Source organism: Meles meles, chromosome 16 (genome assembly GCF_922984935.1).
Source record: "Meles meles chromosome 16, mMelMel3.1 paternal haplotype, whole genome shotgun sequence".
NCBI classification, from domain to species: domain Eukaryota; kingdom Metazoa; phylum Chordata; class Mammalia; order Carnivora; family Mustelidae; genus Meles; species Meles meles.
In genome coordinates this window covers 62,645,852-62,667,095 of record NC_060081.1, presented here as the reverse complement: position 1 = coordinate 62,667,095, position 21,244 = coordinate 62,645,852, and positions in this window count along the sequence as shown.

Below are 21,244 nucleotides of genomic sequence, written 5' to 3'. Positions count from 1 at the left end.
GTTGTCCGAAGTGGGACACCAACCAACCACTCACACATATAAAAATGGAGGAGGAGGTCATCTTCATACCTGTGGAGGAGACACCCCTAAAATCTGTCATCTCCCTTTCTCCGGTCTCATGTCCATCTGCTCCTTCCCTATGTGGATGACAAGTTTCCTGGAGGCCTGACTTCCAGGAAGCAACCGCTAGAGCCGATGGCAGAAATCAAGCTTAGAGGCAGGGCGACGTGGCAATGAAAAACCAGCCTCCTGGGTTCTGGCCTTGACAAGACTAAGCTCTCAGAGGGTTCATGTCTGGCTCCAGCCTGGATACACAGCCCCCAATTCTTTGTCCCCAGACCACAGCACAGACCATACCTCATGGCCAAGAAGGACAATGTGGCTGGGAGAGGGGATAGAGCGGGAGGAAGAGGAAGCTAGGGAGAGCTGCCACATTTGAGTACATCAGCCAGTCCTTTATGTTCTGGGCTCCAAGGCCAGGCTATGGCTAATGTAGAGAATAAAGTGTGGGTGGTCACATACACCGGAGGCAAAAGACCAGGGACAAGGTCCACCCGTGCAACGGTGTATATGTACATGTACATACATTCCCGCTTCATGGTATTGGCAGATGTGTGTCCAAGGCTGTGTGCCAAACACATATGGGGCTGAGTGTGGCTGACATGAGCGAGTCACAGCTGCTGACTCTCCCAGCTGGTGACTCTCCCAGCTGGTCTGGGTCATTGTCTACCTACATAAGGACAAGGGTGCCTTGACAGACATTGGAGACATGAGTCTTTGTATATATGGGCAGGGTTGTAATACTGCACAGGAGACCCAGGGTAATAACTTTTATGCATGCTTTCCAGATTCCTACATTCTGAGAGCACATCAGGACTGAGACCACGTGTTTAGACTACCCCTCCCTCATATGCCTAGAAAATTTCTATTCTTACTTCAAGGCCCCACTCATTTATCCACCTCTCCCTTAAAAAGCCTCCACAGAAGAGTCTATCACAGGACTGATGTTCTGTAGTATTTTTCATAGCACATTCCAGTTAACCTGTGTGAGTGCATTTCCCCCTTACTAGCTCACAACATCCTCTGGGTCTGAGCCTGCAGGCCTGTCTTGTTTCTGTCTGTACCACAGCCTCTGGCTCCTGACACACAGCAGGTAGAATAAACATTTGCAGGATGAGCTCTTGAATCCCAATTCTCAGACCCAGGGTTGGGCCCTGGAGCCCCTGTTCTTGAATCAGATGCCAGCGACAGGGCAAAATAAAGACATTTGGATGCTCCTAATTCCGCTAAGTCAGTGGCTGCAAGAAAAGATGTAGATGTATCTGGGCTTGCTTGATCAAAGCAGTCACTAAAAGCCCCTGGGGCCTCCCGAGACATGAAGCAGGTAAACATTTCTTTCACCAGAATCTGGGGTGGCAAACTGTTTCCTAAAAGGCCAGAGAGTAAGTAAGTTTGACTTTGAGGGCTCTATGCTCTCTGTGGCTCCTGCCATTTGGAAGCAGTCACAGACAATGCATGAACAGATGAGTATGGCTGTAGTCCAACGAAACTCCATAATCGGCCAACCTGTGGTCTAGAATTCTGAAGTGGAGGAAAGTGATGCTAAGACCCACCAGTGACAGCAGAGGCCCCTGGTAATCAAGAGGGCTGCTGTGAGTACATTCTGAGAACCACAACCTACCCCAACATTCAACATCATGCCAAGGTGGAGACCTGATGGAGGATAAGGACGGGGCTGTCATGTCTGGTTGCCCAGGGTGTGCACTGCACAAATCCAGGAGGTACCATAGACTGTGATATGAGTGGTGCCCTCCTTAGGTTGAACAATGTGTCATCCATGCCTAAAGACCACCAAGGAGCCCATATTTGTGAGAAAAAAAATCACTGGTGGGGAGCCACATGGACTCTTGGCTACTATCGAACTAGTTCAAACACTTGAAAGATAGAGGTGTCTCCTCCAAGATAAGCATTGTGAGCTACTTACTGTATCTTTGAAAACAACTTGATGGGGACTTGCACACTGCATAGACAGTTTGAGAATGAAGGGGGCTGGAGCCAGAAGGTCCCTAGAAGGAGTGGATCACTCCCTGGGGAGGACTATGGGGAGTAAGGAAGAGCTGCTCCTGCTGAAGGTTAAACAGCAATTGACTTGGGGACAGAGGACTGCCTCGGCCCAGTGTGCTTCTGCTGGGAGCCTCCTGCTCTCTGCCCCAGTTGCACCAGGACCCAGGGATCAGCAGGGGCCTCTGGAAGTACCCAGGCCTTCACCCCACCTAAGGAGTGTGGAGTGGCCCTGGGGTAAAACTGCGATCCACCTGATCGTCCAGGCTACAGGGACACACCCCCCCCCCCCCGACTCACGCCACCCCAGCTAGGCCCCAGAGCTGGCTGTAGCTGGCCCCAGGTCACTCCCAGGGTAAGCCTGCTGTCCAGGTCTCAGCCATTAAACTTCACTGAGCTTCTTTCCAACAGCTACAGATGAACAAAATATTGCCCTGTTCCCAGTTACGTTAAAAGGGCCTAGTAAAGAATAATGGCAAAGATGCTCGCAGCCAAAAGCTGCTCTTGATGGCCCTTTAAGCAAGATTTACAGCAGGCATTTAGCAGTGTCCCTGGAACGTTTGCTGGCACCGATCGGTGGGAAGTACGTGCGTGGCGCCTCCCCGGGCCAGCAGGCAAGGCCATCTTTCATCCCAGGCAGCTCTGCCTGCCCCCTGCACAGTGCCGGCTCCCCCACGGGCCCTGGCCGAGTCCATTAGGCCCCTGTCTGGGCTGCCAACTAATAATCCCAACTGTCAGGTGCCTCAGGACCAGGCCAGCTAAAAGCCTGTCCCAGGGGCTGGGAGGCCATGGGATAGGCAGTGATCTGAGAAACTGAGGCAGGGACAGGGTGGAGCATAGAACACAGAGGTGGTGGGGGTCCTTGGAGAACAGAGGGCCATGTTAACTTGTTCATGCAACATGCACTTATTAAGCCCCTACTGTTTGCCAGGCAAGTGGGAAAGAGAGAGGAGCTCCCAGCCCTTATGAAACTTATTACCTAGAGGAGAAGAGAAATAATAAACTACTAACGACTTCAGTAAACTACTAGTTCTTTAGATAAGGAGAGAGCCCAGCATGGGAGCAAATATGTCCAGGCTTGGAGCCATGCCTGAGGACAGGGGATTTTCCTAAGACATGAATATGCTGTCTCATATGGTGGCCACTTGCCACATGTGGCTCTTGGGAGCTTGCAGCGTGGCTCATGCAAATTGAAAGGAGCTGTGAGTATAAAATGTACACCAAATTCCAAAGACTTCAAAATACAGAAGAAAACCTGAAAAACGTCTCATCAGTCATTTTTATAGTGATTACATGTTGAAATGATAAGATTTGGGATACACGGGGTTAAGTAAAACATGTTTTCAAAATTACCGCCATCCCTTTCTTTTTACTCTTCTTAATACGACTACTAGAACACTTAAAGGCACGTACCTAACTCACATTTGTGGCTACCATCGTATTTCTACTGGACAGCAAGATAGAAAGGATGCAGAAGGATTAGCAAGGGAGGGGAATGACATGTAGACCAGCAGCTGAAGTTTGGCAGTAGAATCCACCCTACTAAGAGAAAGTCTAAAGTCGGGATCCAACAAATAAGCTGGGCTCCAGGCAGAGAAACTGAGGCAGAGGCCCCTCTGTCAGCTTGCGCAAGCACACTGTCTGTCTGGAACAGGCTGTGAACTCAGCAGGTAAGTTGGCACCTGAAGGCTACCCCGGGGTGGTGGGTCTCTGGCGGCACAATTCACTCCCGATCCCACTCACAGGTTCTGCCTCAGTTTCCCCCTACTTTCAGCTCCAGCATCCTGACCCTCTGTGAGCCTGGCTCTATGCTCTGTATTACACCTGGATCCTTATTCAAGTGTCACAAAGACCCTATTACATAGGAGCCCGGGGGCTGAGCACACGAGAGAAACACTTTCTTCCCCATTAAGATATTTTGCCTTCTACTTCCATCCTTCACTTCCCAAATAACAAAGAATATCTAGGACAAAATCATGCAACAGGTTTTATCTCATATATGTCCCACAACAGATTGGTAGTGACTGTCTCAAGCACTGTGTTGAGAAGGATTCAGAGGTGCAACAGAAGAACGACCACGAGTGATTAATAATGTCTGCCACGGACGTTCACTTGGCTTGGTGTTCGCCATCCTTGATCTAGGTTGAGATCATAATCACCAGCGAGACAGCGTCCAACACAGACCCATCCCCTGGAACTGAATTTATAGACTCAGCAGCACATGGGACCGTGGAGGGATTTCACTTGACAGCAAGATGTCATGATATATCCCCCAAAATAGACCAGGATCTCAGGCTGCATTCAGAAGGAATTACAGAGAGATGGTCCTGCAGCTCCATGCCAGTGAGCCCACACCTAGACCACATGCTTTACAGACACACAACTATCATGAATACACTCAGAAAAACATGACCGCTTTGAAGAGGGGTCACAGGACTGCATTATGTGAAGGTTGACAGCATGACCTGGATGCTGAACCAGAAACCCTGACCATTCTCTACAGTACAGAGTCACAATCGACCAGTTGAACACACACATAATAAGTATCTGCCGTGTGCCAGGCGCCGTGCCAGGCTCCGGGCATACAACAGTGAAAGTGGGCTGTCTTCCACAGGCCCCTCCGGGTCCTCCTGCTCCCTTCTCCACTCTGCCCCACACCCCAAGGGGATGACCTTAGTGAAAGGCATCTGCAGACTCCCTCCCCCTCTGGCCTCCAGCCAGGCTCAGCCAATCAGAGCCCAGAAGGCAGGAGGAGAGTGAGGTCAGCGTATTTGCCGAGGTGCTGTGGGCGACTCGATGGAAGGCCTTAGCTCCTGCCGGATGGCCCTCTCCGCACTCCTCTCCCGAGGTTCCAGTACCACTCACTCCCTCTGCCATCAGCCACTGGGTTAGTAACAGCTTCTTTTATCATATAATTAATCTTTCATTCTTTTTAAGTAGGCGCTACACCCAACAGGGGCTCGAACTCACCACCCTGAGACCAACAGTCGCATGCTTTACCGACTGAGCCAGCCAGGCGCCCCAGTTCACGGCTTCTTAATGCTGCTAGCCCCGGGGCGCTGCACCGCCCCACACTGAGTCCCTTAAACCTTGTTGATCGTCCCTTTATTAAACTCACACCATGGGACACAAGTGTCACATCTATTTCTTGCCAGGAAGAAAACAGGCTTGGTCCCTGCCTCCATGGAGCTTATCAACAGCGAGACAAGAAAACACCATGGCCAACTGTAGTAAGTTCACAACTCGGCACTCTAAACAGCTGGGCTGGGGAGAGGCTGGGTTTGGGTGGCACTCCACGACATGGGGTGGTCAGGGAGGCTCCCGCAGACGTGGACGTTAAACGGACATCTGAAGGAGAATTACCTTAGTGAAGGGCGGTGCTATTCTGATGTGATCCAGGGTGAATTTTGTTCCCCAAACTTCTCCTATCTAGAAGCAGCAGCTGAAGGAGATGGCAAGGTTCCCCTCGGAGTGATTTATTGGAGAGACCGCAGTACTGCTCGGGGTCAGAGACACCAGAACAAGATTTCATCTTGTTGGATAAAGGGGTGGGACCCGTGGGGTGCTGGAGCCGGCCAGTCCTGGGCAGGGAGCTGTCCCCATCCCTCTCTTGCCCTACCCAAATCTTGGTACAATACCACACCCCTGCCAGCCACATGGGTTGGAAGAACAGAGATATAGGAGTACTAAATTGTGTGCCAGAGATGGGAAAAATTACCACCGTTCTAGGGGCACCTGAGTGGCTCAGTTGGTGAAGTGTCTGCCTCCAGCTCAGGTCATGATCCTGGGGTGCTGGGATCGAGCCCTGCCTCGGGTTCCCTGCTCAGCGGGGAGTCTGCTTTTACCTCTCCCTCTGACCCTCCTGCCCTTCCCCTGCTCATGCCCTCTCTCTCAAACAAATAAAATCTTTTTTAAAAAGGGGGGGGGGAGAAAACCTACCACCGTTCTACCCCAGTTCTGTGGAGGCGAGAGAAAGGAATGACGAGTCCATGAGGAAAAATGGGTTTTAACACACAGTAACTCTGTCCACTGCATACAAGAGGCAGTCAGGTTGTCTAGAATCTGCTCCAATCCCTAAGACAGAAGAGGGAAGATGAAGGAAAATTCTGCTTCTCTTGAAATAAGCAGAGGACCAAGGATTCCCTTCTTCCCCTCAAGTTGGAATCGCGGGGATCCATCCAATGGTTCTCAGCTCTGAACATCCATTCAAATCACCTGGAAGACTTTTTTAGAAGTACCAATCCCAGCGCCTTAACCCCCACATCTGGTGTGCAGTCCAGATCGAAAGCCACAGCTACAGAGTTGAAAAGGCTAAAGCCGGCAAAGAGAAACAGCAGGGTGTCTGGGGGACCACGGGAATGGGCTCTCATTCTAGGAACATTCTCTGAGTTATTGGCAAACTTGAGAATGAATCAGAATCACTTGGGTGCTTGCAACTCACAGATTCGCAATCTCCCCTCCGAAAGGATCTAGGAGTTGGCACAGCTAATAAACTTTCAAATGGATTAAGGAAAATAAATGGGAATAAAAGGGAATGGGCAAAACACTGTTTGGGGAAAAGTGCTAGATACCCAGATTACTACCTGGGATCACCTCCAATACTTGAACTCCCACTTGAGAGCTCAGGGGAAGTCAGCCTCTGGACAGAGGGAGCAGCCGGGCAGGCGCCGTCTTGGAATCTTAGGTTTAGGAAAATAAAATCAGGTAGGTTGCGGGGGGATGGCTAGGTTGAGGAGATGCTTGAAAATAAGGATTCCCGGTGGGCACAGAAGGTGGGGGGGGGGCATTAAAGGTGTGAGAGATGGAGCGCAAGGACTCACCAGTGAAGAAGTGAGGCCAAGAGGAGGATACGAACATTCCTGCGTTTACCTCCATTCCAGTGGCATATGGAAGGAGGGGAGAAAGGCTGGACACTGGCCCTTGAAATTCACAAGTAACGCTGAGCACTCATGTTTTCTGGGCATTTTAAATGCATTTAATCATGTGCAAGGAAATTAGTGTTATTCCCACATGACATAAAGGACAGCTGAGAGGCTCAGAGATAGGAACTGTCATGCCTGACTCCAAGGCAGACTAGTGCCCAGAAGATGTGAGCCCAAAGGTGCCTGACTGCAGGACCAGCTCGTACACATCCCACCAGCCACTCCCCCCCAAAAAACGGAGGGAATTTGTCACCATCACTATAAGGAAAGAGGCAAGGAAACTGAACTCCATAAAAAAGAATGCCTCAGGAGAAGAAAAGACCCAGGGAAGGATGCGGTAGGAAAAGTCAAGGAAATTATAACTAGGAAAAAAATGAACAGACTTTTTCCTTATGCACACATCTGAGTGCTTAGTACCCATCAGACTCTCTCCTAAACTCCCAGGCCACAAAAGGGAACAAGAAAGACACTGTCCTTAACTTCATAGGCTTACATCTAGACCAGGAAGGCAAATTAATGACATTTGTGCCATCACTTGCCCTTCCTGCACCCCTGCCAGACATCGCTAATCAACCCCCGCATCCTTTGTACTGATCCCCAATTTGGCCCCAATTTCCTTTCAGGCGGCTGCGGGCAGGCATGTGAGATGAAAACGCCGCCATCCCTGATGTGAACGTTAAGCTTTAGACAAGGATTTTCTGAGCACCTCCTACTTGTCAAACATGACGGGAATTTTTAGAGTGTGATCTCCATGGTAGAGACGAGGAGACCACCACCCACACTGGCAAAGTCCCTGTAAGCACCTGGCCAGGCTGTGTGGGGCCCTAACATCAGTGCTCGGAGTACAGGAGCAGGGGTGTGGCGGAGAGAGCAAGGAGGGGTGAGCTTTATTGAGGCACATTGACAAATCAAATCCCAAGATATGGAAGGTTTAATTGTGGTGATGTGATAAACATACCCCAGTGAAAGGATTCCTGCCATGTAGTTAATGAACACATCCATCCCTCAATGTATTTCTTTTTTTGACAAGAACCCTTAAGTTCTACTTAGCAAATTTCACTGACACCATACAGTGTTACCAACTACGGCCGCCATGTTTTACTTTGGATCCTCAGCCATTATTTGTCTTCCAGCGGCAAGTGGGCATCTTTTCACCAACTGCTCCCTACTTCCCACCGCCCACAAAGGAGGAGTCTTCAAAGCCAGTCGGAGACCCCTTGGGCAAATCTCCACTATGGCTCAGCCACAGCCTCCTGTGTCAGCCTGTGCCTCCTCCCCTCTCCAGCCTCTGTCCTGTGTTCCTGCTTCTCTGGTTGGACACTTTTCTGAGCACCTCTGGAAGGCATGGAATGAGAAGGAAACTGTAGGCCACATTCCTGCTGCATCCACCCAACATGCCTGGGCCTTTGCCATTCCAGCCAGGCTGTTGGCCAAGCCTTGGTGCCTTCCACCCAGCCTGCTATCCCTGAGCAGGGTTTCTCAAAATGTGCTCCCCCCACCTGGCCCCATCCCAGACCAGTTACCCCAGACTCTCAGGGGACCCTGCCTCGATGCTTCCAAAGCTGATGAGTGATTCTAGGATTCACACAAGTTTGGAGACGGCGGTGCTAGATGGTCCTGCTCTGGGCATCTCCCTTCCCTGTGCCCTGGGAGGACAGAGCTGCCAGCAACTTGCTGGGAGTCGAGTCAGCTCTGCAAGGTGATGTCCGAGGTGGAGACAGGAGGCCGGCCTGCCAGCTGCTCGCCCTCCAAACCCAACCCCCGCCGGGCTCAGTGCCGAACCCTGCCAGGCCTGCTCCCCAAGGCTTCCGGTCCTCCAAATAAAAACAGGCGGCCAGAGTTCAGGGCCCACTGGCGTTCTCCTGGTAAGCACCTTTTGTTCCAGGCTCAGAGCTGTTAATTAAAGAGCCGTGATTAATGAGGAAGCGCTCCTGGTCCCCATCTAGGATGAGAGGTCCTGGGGATGCTGACTTTGCTGGAGGAATCTGCAGTCAGATTCCAACTGGAGCTATTTATAGCCTGGGCTCTGCTAGGGTTGGGAGGAAGATGAGCCGCCTCCTCCCTCCCCCCCCCTCCACCACACCGTGATGGAACACAGAGGTAGGAATATGTATGGAGGACAAATTTCTTTTTGAGTAAATCTTAGTGTGTCCACATTCCCATTAATTCATCCAAGCCTTCATCCCCCCAACATAGATTTATTGAATGCCTACTAAGTGCTGGGCTCCAGGCCATTTGGTGTGGCCACACTCTGAGGAAGGGCAGCACGGCCCTGTCCGGGAGTTTTCTTTCCATGGGAGGAGTCATGACCAGGGGAGTCTAGCAGTCAGTGGACAATTGTAAATAGAAGCAAGGGTTCCAAAAGAGGGGACTGTGGCTCCAGCAAGTCTTGAAAGGATCCCGTACACCCTCCCCACAGAGCCAGCAAGCAGATCACCGCCTTTCTCACCCTGAGTGAGGAAACAGGCTTCTAGGTGTTCTGGAAGTCGAGGGTCCCTATTCAAAAGCAAGCGTGGCTTCCCAAACTCGTGTCCTCTTCCCCAACACACAGCTTGCATCCCTTGGTGGTCACACAGAGCAGTGCTGTTGGGTGTCAGTCCACGGAATGGGAGGAGTGATGTCACCACTCCCCCAGTTGTCCCCTGCCAAGCCCCCCATGTACTGTCTTCCAGGCTCTGAAACCCAGGGTGACCTTGGAAGCCCCATCTTGAAGGAGCAGAGTCTCCACTGACCTGGATCCCCAAATGGCTTTGCAAAACAGACCTTCCCTCCACACCTCCCCCAACCAGGTGAACTTTATGCAAGCAAGACATGAACTTCAGGGCACCTGGGGGGCTCAGTCGGTTAAGTGTCTGCCTTCGGCTCAGGTCACGACCTTGTAGTCCTGGGATTGAGTCCCGAGTTGGGTTCTCTGTTCAGTGAAGAGCCTACTTCTCCCTCTCCCTCTGCCCCTACCCTCTGACTCATTCTCTCTCTCTCTTTCTCAAATGGGTGAATAAAATCTTAAAAAAAGAAATAGAAACTTCATTGTTCTATTGTTCTGAGCCCCTAAGATGTCAGTCTACCTGTTCCAGCAGCTAGCCTCACCTGAGCTAATACAGCAGAACTGCCAGCTCCAAACACTATGTCTACTGCCTCTTAGAAAGAGTCAGTGACTTCCTAAATCATGTTGTGACTAGGCACCACAGGGCGCAAAGGGCAAGGACGCTCAACATTCTTCACAGACACCTCCTCTGTGGGGCCTTATTCAGAGTCACTGCGAACCAGCCCTGAGATGCCCCCACCCCACTCCTCCTCCCTCTCCCCTCCAGCAGCTGGAACTACAGTGATCCATCCAGCGCTAGCTGGGGATGGAGCAGACAGAGAGAGAAAGGACAGAAGAGGTGCCTTCCTGGAACCAGATGAGAACCATGGCACGTGTTTTCCCACGGTGGCCGTACCTACCCCCCTGGGTGGGTGGCATGCCCAGCAAGGAACCCCAGAAATGGGGGGAGAAGGTCCAACACACATGCTTGGGGCACCATGGGAGTACAACTCGGGCCCCAACTCTCTCTGCCATAAAACGGCACGTGATCGGGCCTTGTCACAAGTCTGACCCACGAATGACAAAAAGCTACAAACCTACCTATGGATGGTGAGGAGTCCAGACTGGAAAGGACATGGAGAGAAGAACCTGTATCTGGGAGGAGGCATTAGGCCCCCGCGTGGCCCAGTCCCAGAACCATTTTCTGTCTGGACTTCTTCATATCCAAGGGTAAATGGTCCTCCTTGTTTGAATCCATTCTAATTGAGTTGTTCCTTCTGGCTCATCCCTTAAAACAAAACACTTCCTATCTCCGTGACTCAGTTTCCCCAGCTACACAATGGGAACATGGCTCTTGTTTTCCCAGTGAGGAGTTCTGCTAATGGGACGCGCAAGATGATCTTACCCACCTTCCCAGGGTTTTGCGGGGACTGCATGAACCTGCACTGCAGAGAGGTAGTCAGGCTCAAGAGCTTCTTCTTGAGTTTCAAAGCTCCTTCTCTCCCAGCACGGCTGCCAGTGTCTGCAGTTTATTCTACTCTTCTTTTGTGGGCACCAAACTCTCTGATGGTGTGAAATGATACTTAAAGACCCACTAGGCCACGTAGATGAGACAGAAAAACAGTTCTGCTCTTTCCAAGCCCAGCGGGTGTCTAAGGAAGCCAGCTCAAGAGGCCATCTTGTCCCCTTTGTTTGCTCGGCTCCACGCGGGCGTGGGCTCTGCAAGTCCCTGAGAGCCAAGCTGCTTGTCCCATGCCAAGACAGGAGCGGGCAGGGACAGAGCCCAGACAAGTAGAAAGAGAGAGGCCTGTGCTCAGTCGAGAGCTGTGCACCGTGGGGTAATGCTGTCGCTCCTGGCTGAAAGGATGAATTCTCTATGTCAATGTCACAGAGCTCAGGGAAGCCAGGGGAAGATGGTGCCGTGTTATCTCCAGGTGTGTGCGGGAGGCTGTTCCTGCAGGTAATCAGCATTCACACTTGTAGGCTGAGTACAGATCACCCTCACCAAGGTGGGCGGGCTCCAATAGGACAAAAAAGTGAAGAGTGATTTGCTCTCTGTCTGAGCTCGGACACCTAGCTTCTCCTGCCGTCGGACACCAAAGCTCCCGGCTCTCAAGCCCTCAGACTCAGACTGGGGCTCACCCCACTGGTTTCCTCAGGTCTTCTGGCTTGGACTGGAACCCCACCACCAGCCTTCCCAGGCCTCCAGCTTGAAGATGGCCACTTGTGGGCCTCTTCGGCCTCCATAATCCTGCGAGCCAGTCCCCCAGAATCAATCTCTTTCTAGATACCTATGTATATCCCCCAGGTTCCATTTCTCTGGAGCACCCCCAAAACCTCAGTAAAATGAACCCATCTCCACAATTCCTATGAGTGCCAAAGGGGATGACCTTCTGACTTTCACAGCAAGAAGCAAATGATAAAGAGCAGAGGCAGAACTCAAAGGGGCCAGGGTCTCCAAGGCAGGGGAGGCTCAGAGAGGAGGAGTAATTTCCCTAAGGTCACACAGCACTTAGGGGTGATCTGGAATTCAAACACAGGTGTGCTTGCTCCCCATGGAGAGTCTTCCATGCTCCACACCTGCTGTGTCCTCAGTCACCCCAACATTCCTGCCACTCACTCAGTTTCCCTCCCTGCTCCCCAGGGAAGCATCTTATCCTCATGTTTGGGGATGGAGAGTCCACAGGGTGGTGAGACTGGGTGAGGCTGAGCCCTGCTTGGTGCTCAGAAAGTGTGTGTGGTGTATACACAGTGCACACATGTGCACACACATGTTTGCACACACACACACACACACACACACTCCTTGGCTGCTCTTCCCTGATCCCCTTGAAACTGCCCAGCTACCAGCCGTGGCCTGGGGCACTCAGCCGACGCCGATGGCCCTAAGCTCCACTGGGCCACCCCAGGTACAGAAATTCCCAGTGACCCCCTCCCTTTTTTCTTCAAGTCATTCCAGCTCCTATTTTCTGGATGGGTCAGGCTGGCCATGGGCTTGAGGGAGATAGTCATAGGACCCTTCTCTCTGGCCAGGGACCCCAGGGCACAGACCCCAAGACCAGGATCTGAGAAAAAGTGGTTTATCTGGGAGGCAGTCCCAGATAAGGTGTGAGATGTGGGAGAAGAAGACAGAGAAAGACAGACAGCCAGAATGGTGTCCATTCATAAACGAGTGACCTCTGGGGGCAACTAGGGTTCAGTCCCCTGGGAATGTTGAGGAGATGGGGTGGGAAGAGCCTCAGAGTTGTCACAGTGGGGGACCAAGGGAGCTGGGGAACTGGATATTTATGCACCCACTCCCATCCTCACTGGCCGAAGGCGGCCCCCCCACACCCAGGACGTGAATCACCAGCACTTCCGGCCTACCCTGCAGGCAGTCCGAGGGGAAGCCACGGCCAGACTGAGAGTCAGACTCCGTGTGCAGAAGCAGGATGTGGGAGACACACAGGCAGGGCACCGACGGCCTCTCTGCTCTCCCCCCTTCCTTCCCCACCAGCCGTCCTGGGCCTCCCTGAGACCGTCCACCCTGTCCTCTTAAGCCACTCAGAGCCCTACCTTGAACTTGGTGCCTAAGAGCCCAAACCCAGAGTCACACGGTCACACTTCAAGGCCATGTGGCCCCAACAACACACACGGGCATAGCGGTTCCCAGTCATGCAGCTGTGACGAGGTTAGGATAACACAACACTTGCACACCAACCACTGGAACAATGTTTCCCGTCACCCAGGGGTCCCACACTGCTGTGTGGACGGGCCCTTGTCCCCGGGCACCTACCCAAGAGAGAACCAAGAGCAGCTAGAGTTCAGCCTGGGTCCACCACCTCAGCCATGCGCCTCGACTCCGAGGGAGCCGTGCCCCGTTCTTGCTGGACCCCAGAGAGAAACACCCCAGAGTCACCTACTTGCCTTGAGAGGATGCCTTTTTCTAAGCTCACACAGAGGCGCTATATGGGCTACAAGGGGCTCTGATGATAACTGTTATCACTGCTCCTACTGTAAGCTAATTCACTCACGGCCGGGGTCCCCTCAAGTGCAGGAAACCCAGACCAGCGTTTCAGGAACGGCCTTGCCTGAAGCATTTCTCCCATAACTTAAGAAATCTCTTTGGGGTGGGGGTTGGGGGTTCACCAGGGTGGCTGCGTCAGTTAAGCATCCCACTCTTGGTTTCAGCTCAGGTCGTGATCTCGTGTTCATAGAATCGAGCCCCGCGTCAGGCTCTGCGCTCAGCACACAGTCTGCTTGGCCAAGGCCCTCTACACAGCAGGAATCAGAACAGATCCGGCTGCTTCTGGGCCCTCAAGATGCTGAGGGGACAGGTGTCACAGGTCTGTGAGCTGCGTGCCAACCACCACTCGGCACTAACCAGCTGGACAGTCAAAGGAAAAGGTTACTTACTGAGCTGCCAAGGAAATATTTTACCCAGAATCTCTGGGGACCTATCTGTTCTCCGAGGATCCTGTGTGCTTGGACCCCAGCAGGGGCTGGGGGGGATCCTGCAGACTCCTGGGACACGCCCTGTTCAGTGGATGAGAGAGAGAGGAGGACACGAGATGGAGTGGATCAACGTTTCCACTGCACCAACTTCTCCCCGACTCCAGTCATCCATCCAGAAGCTCTGTTTATCCCCCCATACACGCACTGTGAGAACCCAGCCCAGCCCTGAGCACTCAGTCTATCCCCTCCCCTTGGCCATTTAGGGCTCAGTCCTTCCCCGTGCCCTTGGGGCCCCTCTCTGCCCCTCCAATCTCTTTATGCCCACCTGAGCCTCCCCCAAACCCCTGTGCTCCTCATTCAAAGGTTCAAACAGGCCACATCACCTCGGCAAACATCACAAATTTCCTTCTTGCCAGCCTGAGGCCACAAGCTCATCTGGAATCTAAAACATAAGTGCTCTTTTGCAACTAGAGAGACCACACCCCCCAAAGTCTTCACAGAACCTCCCTGAAATCCCACCATGGGAGCTCCCTGGAGTTCCCTTCCCTGGGTGCACATGGAGATAGGCATCCTTCCCCGTCCAGCACCCAGCCCCGGTTCTGCATCGCCCAGGGGATCAGAGCAGAAAGTGGGCTGGGTTCTCCCTGGGAGGACCCATACTGTCCCCTGGGAGCCACCCACACGCCCCATCCTGAGTCAAATCTTCCTGTCCCTAGCAAGCTGGCTAGAACAGCCTCCCTCCTCAGCCCAGCACAACTAAAGAAGGCATCAGGGCAGGGCTGGGGCCCTCACTGCAAACCACCCACCCCACCGACTGGCCCGCCGCCTCCCACCCTGCGAGGTCTCCCTGTACTCCCCTCCCTCAGGGCAGAGCCTCTGAGAGCCCAGTTAAGCGCAGAAACTAGAGCCTGGTTTTGTAAGCACGCTCACACCCTCTGCACACACACGCACACATTCGCAGTGACCAGAAACACACACACAACCACCAACCTAATCACCAACACTCTACCAATAAGTGAAGGGAAAGAATTCTACGAACTTGCACATCTACACACCAGTGACGCATGTGCACTGTCCCCCTCACGTACATACCCACGACCATGAGTATACACGCGTGTACACGTTCCCAGGTACCCACCTGCACAAGGAGCGGCACAAACAGATGTACAAGACGCTGCTGGTAACACCCACACAGGTGCACACGCACGCCCAAGGCAGCACACACAGACACACAATACACACGTGCAAACACACAGGGGCACACCTCCTGGGCACGCAATACCCACCCACATTCAGCCGCTGCTCTGAAATCCCAGACTAAGAGACCGGCTCCAGACCGGCCGGGCGGCTGGGGTGTTCCAAGGGAGAGTCACAGTAATGAGCTCTTTAGTTAAAGTCCTCTTGCCACCCGCTGCCCATGAGGCCCTGCACGCCAACACCTGGCTTGGATCCTGGGCATCTCGGAGGCTGCAGATGGGCCGGGCCGCTGCCGCGCAGAGACTCGGACTGGGTGGTAATTAGGGACGGGGACCCAGCGGAAGAACTCACAGCCGCCCAGCCAGTCCATGTTTCTCTTCCCGCAGAGAAGGTCCTGCCAGCTCCGTGGCTCTTCCTCTCCATGTCCTAATTATGCCTCTGACTCTGGCTCCCCTCCATGCCCTGCCACCCCCACATCCCCAAGACACGCATCCGCACGCGTGCACGCGCACGCGCGCAGGTCTTGGAGGGCCGGGGGTAAGGGCCCCAGGCTGACTCAGGCTTGCAACTCCAGCCCAACTTGGGCCACGGCCCAAGTGGGAACTAGCCTCGGTGCCCCAGCACCACCTTGGCCAGTCCCCCCAAGTCCCAGCGGCAGCCCACTCCCCAGACTGAGTCCCTGCACCACCCCTCCTTCCCGGAAGCCCCTCTGGGCCGGGTCAGGCCCTTTGCCTCCCCCTATTTGTGTTGGTTTGCTAGGACTGAGTGGCTTCAGCAGAAGTTGGTTGGCTTACAGTTCTGGAGGCCAGAAGTCCAAGATCAAGGTGTTGAGGGGGCTGGTTCCTTCCGAGGGAGAACCCGTCCCAGGCTTCCCCCCGCCAGCTGCTGGTGGCTTCCAGCAAAATGTGATGCTCCTTGGCTTCCTTGCAGGTGAATCACCCCAATCTTTGCCTGGATCTTTGCATGCCGTTCATTCTCCCTGTGTGCATGCTATCTCTGAATTTCCCTTTTTCACGACACCTGTCAGAGTGGATTAGGACTCACCCTTATGATCTTGTTTTCACTGGATTCCCTCGATAAAGACCCTGTATCTCCAAAGAGGGTCACATGCTGAAGTCCTGGAGGCTAGGGCTTCCACACCCAGGGGTGCCGGGGGATACAATTCAGCCCATAACATGGCACTGTTGTTAACCATACATGCCCACACCTTGCAACCCAGCCACACACTATCGCTCTGATTTCCATGGGAGAGGTTCTGGCTGGCAATGGGTTAAGGTACTATTCACCTGCTCACTCACACCCTTAGTTAATGGGTTTTTATTGAGCATCTTCTATGTGCCAGGCACTATCCTGAGGGCCAAGATAAGCAAGGACAATAAACGAGGGAGAACACAGGGAGAATAACCCCAGCAAAAATCAGATGCTGTGAAGGATATGAACAGGTTGGAGGATGGGGAGTAATGGGAGTGAAGAGGGTGACTTAGGACTGGGTCATCGGAGAAGGTTTTTCCAGGGAGGAGGTGTTTCAGCAGAGGCCTGAAGGCTGCAAGGGAGACCACCATGCAAACATGTTCAAAGAGGAATATTCCAGGCCCAGGGGACAGCAAACTGGAAGACAAGGAGTCCAAAGAGAGCTCATGATGTCCAGGGAAGAGAAAGGAGACCACATGCAGCTCTGTCCTCAGAACCCAGAGGAGCCCCCTTCTGATGCAGGCAAGGTGTGAGCAGCCCTGATGGTTTCAGAGCCCATGGATGGGATAAGGTGGGAGGCCTGGCAAGAACCAGGTCACCAGGGCCCTCATGGGCCATAATGAGGAATTTGAACTTTAGCCTGAGAGCAGACTGGGGCAGAGTGACCCCATTGTGTCTGGGCTTTCCCATGAGGCTGCACTGGAAGGAGCCAGGGAGAAAGTGAGGAAAGCACAATCATTTTGAGGGGCCCCAGCAGCTCGATCCATCTGAGCCCATCTGAGCATGCTGAGGCCACAGTCCACGTTGCCCAGTGCACTATAGCCAGAATCTGCCATCGATTCTGGTGCTCGTATGAACCCTTCCAACTCCACTGCTTCGAATGGTCAACTTTCAGCTCTGTGCCCATAAGAAATAGATTGAACCTGGCTTCGAGGCAACTTTCCAGACTTAAGCTTGACCCTCAGGAGCCCCTGAGACTCCGGGTCCTGCAGAAATTTCTGAGAGTTCCATGGTGCCGATATGGAGCACGCAAATCGGCCAGCAAACTCCAGCCCCGAGGCCAGAGCGGGCAGGGCTGGCCCGCCCCTTTCCAGATCAGAGAGAAGCCCCCTCTGGTTCCTGAACACACAAGCTTTTTCCCACCTTGGCACCTCCACGCTTGCTGTTCCCAAAGCCAGGAACACTCCTCTGTTGCCTCTCCCACACCCGGTTCTTCCTGCTCCTTTAGGCTTTCATTTAAATGTCAGCCACCCAGACAGGATTTCCCCGATCACCCCGTCTAAAGGTGGTTCTTTCTGTTTTTCTCTGCCAAGGCAGTCTGCGAAGCATTGATCACAATTATTTCAGTGCCTCCCATCTATGTCTGAGATCCCCCATTCAATACAAACTCCCCGAGGGATGGCCATGTACCCATCTTGTTTAGGAGGGAGGGAAGGAGGAAGGGAGTAGGAAAAGAAGGACGGGAGGGAGTGGGGAGGGAAGGAAAGGCAAACGGAAGGGAAGATGGATATTTGCGGCTACAGATTCATAGGGTCTAAAGGAGGTTTGCTCAAACTCAGCACTATGGTCATTCGAACTGAGTGAATTCCTTGCTGTGGGGGCTGTCCGGTGCTCTAGAAAATTTTCAGCAGCATCCCTGGTCTCTGGCGACCACATACCACTCCCCCTGAGGCTACGTGCGATAACCAAAAATGGTTCCAGACATTCCCCAATGTCCCCAGGAGGGTGAAATCACCTAGAGGCTTCTGATCTGTTTTCAACAACTGAACTCTTATTTCAGACTTAATTTGATATAGAAGCCCAAGAGATGAAACACATTCCAGGGGAGCCGCCCTGGGGCTCTGTATCTGTCAGCAAGGGCCAGGCGAATGCCATGTAACACGTGCCCAAGACTCAAAGGCTTCCAGCATCTGTTGTCATGTGCCATCTGCAGGTAGCCTGGGTGCAGCGGGGCAGCTCACTTCGAGCACAAAGTTGGCTGCACTTGGCCCCAGCCTGCAGACCGGGTTCAGTCTGTTCCAGGCGTGTGTATTGCAGGTAGCGTGGACATGATCTTCACAACAGCAGCTCGCCAGCAGCACGGAAGGGCACCAGCCAGATCACACAGGCATGTTTACCTGCCCCTTCTTGTGTCAAGCCTGCAAATGTTTCATTGCCACCTGAGCAACACTGACAGCCGTGGTGGGGAAACATGACCCTGTCCCCCAAGCAAGGTTAGTAAATATTGGCTTCTCCATAATCCGCCTACCCTAAACCTAAGAACACACTGATCCAGATAGTGGGGACTCACGGACAACACTAAGCCGTGGGCCTGCACTGACTTCTCCCCAATACCAGTGCCTCTCTGAGCATCTGCTCAGGACCCTGAGAGCATGGCAGGTCCCTGAACCCAGGCTCCATCTGTCAGCTCACGATCATGAGCCTGTGTGCTCCGCCACCCTCCGTACACCTTTCCTGAGCACCTGGAGGTGTGGCTTTCATTCAGCGAGCATTCTTCCCGGGCCTCCTCTGTCTGGGGCACTGGTGATCAGTAGTGATCCTGGAGCACATAAGACGAAAGGGGTGGATGACCCCGCTCCCCATGGGGATGATCCCAACCTCTGCACAGAGCCACCAGCCACCATCTCTCCTCTCTCTGATGAAAGCTCCTGGTATTATTCTCCCCAGAATCTGCATTTGGGGCCGCAGAAGGACCCTTTTTCTGCCATAGCTCCGGCCCCTCAAACAGGGATCCTTTGGATATGGGGATTTGTCTTGTCAAGATATCATCATGTCTAAACCAAGGCCCTGTCAGCAGCCCCATGAAAATGAATAATGGCCGCAATTATGACCCATATAACAGCCCAATAAAACCTAATTAAAATGATCCATATCCCATCTGCCAAGTGCAGGGCAAAGCAGCCAGGGAGGGATGGAGGCCCAGGAAGTTCAAGGAGAGCAAGTAATGTGAATAATAATAATAACACTAATAATCATCATATTATAATAAATATATAGTAGTCACATATTGTAATACAATGTAATCATGACAATAACGTCACTGTTGCGGCTAACAAGATATCAGCACAGTGTGCCCGCCCCTGTGCTAGAAGAGAGACTGAGGAACTTGTTCAGAGATGCTAATAGTAGATCAGAGAACTGAATGGTCAGGCTCCAGCCATGCCTGGTAGGTAACAGGTGTTGAATGCATGAAGAAATCTGGTCAAGAGTCCATGTCAGGCATCACAAGACACCACGCAAACAACCAACAGACATTTATTAAACTCACCAGAACTCTTGTACAAAAAACAAAGCAGGGACAAAAATGAGCCAACCACCGAAATCTGACATGGCTGTAATGGAGGTATGTGCAAACACACTTGAGTATGTGGGCACGGAGAGGGACTTTATTCGACCCAGGAAATCCAGGAAGACTTCCCAGAGGAGGCAAAACTGGAGCTGGGTTCTAAAAGATGAATAGGAATTTACCAGACGGACAAGAAAAGGAAGGTATTTCAGACAGAGAACAGCAGGTGTGAAGTTGTCAAAGAGTTAGAGCACCCCATATTCTGGGAGTCTCAACGTTCACATGAAAGTTACAGCAGCAGAGCCTAGCTGGGGCTCGGTGCAGGAGCGAGGGGGGAGACGTGAAGGCTGGCAGGGTCAGCAGGTCAAGATCATCAAGCACATTTCAGGCCGGACTGAGGAATTTAACTTTCACCCCATCAGCAATGGGAAGCATGGAAGACCTCAAAACAGAGCAATGATATGATATGGTCAGATTTGCTTGCTCCTTCAGGGTGCTGGGCAGGGAACGTTCTCGAAGAAACAGGAAAGCAAAGCACAAACTCTGGGACATTTGAACCCAGTGCTCCACGAAGAAGCACAGGTTACCAAACCTTTTTATCAGAGATGAGCCGTAAAACAGGCCCAGCGTAGCCAGAAGGCCAGCCCCAGCACTGAGCCCCACCTGGCATGACAGCCAGAACGGATCGAAGCCTAACTAGGGAGTGGGCCGCTCGGACTATCTCTAAACGGTTCTACCATGAGCGTCGCCTGCCCCCACCTGCAGGACGATGACTCTCGTATCCTGGATACAATCAAAGGTCTCCACCTGCCCAAAGGACGGCAGGAGATGGTACACGCCATCTCCTTCCTGCCTGGGGGCCTGAAGTTCAGGAAGGGGCTGACTCCTCCAAATGGATGGGTCTTTAAAAAACCAAGATGTCGAAGGTCACAGGCACATGAGACAGATCGGTTAAAAAAACGATTTCTGTCGTTGCCTTTGTCATTTCAAATGACGCTGCCCTTTGACCCAGGAAGAGTTTCCAAATGCATAAATAGAGCAATAATCTCCAGCGCCGATGTTTTGATAAAATGAAAGGAGGGGGGGAGTACATATTATAAACACCACCTCCGGGAAGCACAGTCAGAAAAAGTTATTAAACATTCTGTCACAAGCTCGGAAGATAGCACTGTCCACCCCACCCGGCACTGAGTTCCTAATAAAGGCGGCATCTTGGAATTTGTCACTCTTGAATGCATAATTCACTAGTCAAAAAGCAGCGGTAATACATTGCATTTTCATAAGGGGTTCTGAAGCTGTCTAATTTCCCCGAGCCGCAGGACGACAGGAGGCTGTGGCCACTCACAGAGGCCCCTTTATGCATTATGGATAGAGACTTTGCAATTCAAAGTGACAGCTCAGCCTCCCCAGCACCTGCCCCCCAAACCCCAGATCATATTGGAAGGCCCCGAACTAAAGGAGGTGTTGCCCCCAAACCTGCCCATAGCCATTTGGTACCTAGAAGTGAGTGTGCGTGTGTGTGTGCACGTGTGTTAAGGTAGGGAAAGAAGCAAAAATCATTCCTTGAGTCTCACCAAACATAACCAGAAACCCAGGCTGACCTGTCACTTGATAACACACTTGCACGAT